The sequence below is a fragment of the Palaemon carinicauda genome, chromosome 28 (assembly GCF_036898095.1).
Source record: "Palaemon carinicauda isolate YSFRI2023 chromosome 28, ASM3689809v2, whole genome shotgun sequence".
NCBI classification, from domain to species: Eukaryota; Metazoa; Arthropoda; class Malacostraca; order Decapoda; family Palaemonidae; genus Palaemon; species Palaemon carinicauda.
In genome coordinates, this window is record NC_090752.1 from 73346744 (window position 1) to 73349243 (window position 2500).

Here is a 2500-nt window from a genome sequence, read left to right on the forward strand (position 1 = left end):
CACAGTCACCACATATGCAAAACAAACACATTCTGTTAACATCATCTTTCCCAGAATAAAACCGTGCGTCCTCATTACTTAAGTATACAGGTGAACAAGAAAAAATCACACACACAAAATTAGTCAATTAACTCACTAACAACACGCTACACCCTTTCAACGGAAGCACAAGTACCAACCCAAACACACACGCACGTATACTATCATCATCATCGAGCGCACGCAAAAAACGTTAACTCTCCATAAACAAATGCTCGAACAAACATTACCTTCATGTTTTTATGTATGAAACACTTCAATGCAAAAAGACTGATCCAATTAAAGCTAACAGGCGCATTCACAAACATAATTAGAACGCAGCAACCCTATTAGCACAAACAGATGCACGCACAAACACACGAATGTGATTAAAATAAACAGATGCACTTATAAACATTACAGTAATACAACCAATATATGGGCAAAAACCGTATGAGCGCAAACAAACACAAGCACGCAATTAAAACAAACAGGTGCACTCATAAACATTGATAAAATCGATATATGCACGCACAAACCCTATCAGCACAAACAAACGCACACTCAACACACACGCAAAAATAAAATAGCTTATCACCTCAAACAGACTCGCAAAAAACCTTATCACCAAAACCAAACGCACAATCTTTACAAACACGAACCCTATCAGCACAAGCGCCCTTCACGCCTAACCCCCCCCCCCCACCCCCCCACACACACTTTACCAGGTCCCTCCCACGTCAACCAACCATTCCAATAACAACCCCCCCCCCACACACACAAAAAAAAAACAGCAACTCATAAACGGGAACAAGCAAGAATCCCGGCAGTGTCCTTCTGATTAATGAAACATAATTAGAGACACAAGTAAGAGCCATACATATCAGATAGCGTCCAAGCATTCATCCTTCCATGGCGAAAAGCTCATTATCAAATGTCAAGTAGCTTTTCTGAGATAAAGCAGGTTAATTACATTACCTTTCTGCTGCAATAAATTATGGACGACGAGAGGCGACAGCTACGCGATGCAACTGTTAGCCACTTTGCAAGGAGGCGTTTTCAGTCATCCAATTTGATCGAGTTTTTTTTTTTTTTTTTCGTTTTATTTGTTGATTGATTTTCGTCGAGTTTTGAGTTTCTGAGATGTTTTTCAGCTGTTTTCCCGATCTAATTTTGATTTCATTTCCTCGGGCTGTTTTCTTCATTTGCTGCATATTAATGATTTTTAAATAGAGGTTTTCTATTATTCTTTAATGAACTGTAAAGTTGAAAAGCATTTTGATATTGATTAGTTCGTCTTTTTTTCTAATTGCAACAGGAAATTCCTGTTATCAAAATGTATTTGTTTTGCTTCTTTCCATGAATTACATATTACGTCACTTCGTGGAATCTCATGGAGAATTTGTCACTTAATTCAATGTGTTTTTCTAGCATTCCTTTGCAAAGAAGTTTATGATGTCATAAAGAACCTTTTTTCTTAACCTTCTCGATTATATCTTCAATTGAATAGTGCAATTTGGTCATTTTACTCACTACTGCGGAATGGAGTTATTTTGAACGAGTTTGTGTTCATGAATAATCATTTAAAACCTCAAAATTTAATACCAGAATTTACATTGCATGACTTTCACCGCCTTTTTTTTTTATAAAGTATATTTCATTAAAAGAAACCATTAAGCAATTTTGTTATCATTCTCGAGACAGACATGATCCTTTCGACCACTTTCCTCATAATAATAGAATCACCAATGAGTAGTTTTCACTACTTGGTTCCCCCAAGACATAAAATGACGTAATGTTACGAGCCTCGGTTTTCTTAAAACCAAAGAACAAATACCATGCAACTTAATTTCAACAAAATATTAAATACCATACCATACAAGTTATTAAAAAAAAAGAAAAAAAAAGCCATGAAACTTATTTAAAAAAAGAAATATTAAATGACCCAAAGAAACAAAACGCAGCCTTCCTAAACCAGGCCATAGTTCCATCACCAGCCCCATACACCGCCGTTATGAAGCGAGGGAAAAAAATCTGAATCGCTGTACAGCTGACAGACTTACGACGAATACAACAACAGTAATTTAGGGGGACGGGGCGCCTGATTCCCCACTGAATCCCCAACACGGTGTCCTGACGATGTCGTAACTCAACATGTCACATATTCCACAGATAACGATGTCATAACTCATGCTATCGTCACGATATAGGCCTTAGGTTAAGACAACAAGTAGCGTTGTTTGCTTACGTTGGTGACGCCAACACGCCTTGAAAATCAATCAATCGTACAATCATTCAAGTCATGACTAGACCAGTGTAACACATTCCAGGGGTAACGATGCAATAACTCAATATGGCAACTATAACTTATGACAATAAGTAATAATACAAGCTCGTGTTGGCGACGCCAAATCATCTTGGAAATCAATCAGCCATACAATCAAGTACCTCGGCCCGAGAGAATCGGGAAATTAAGAGAAGA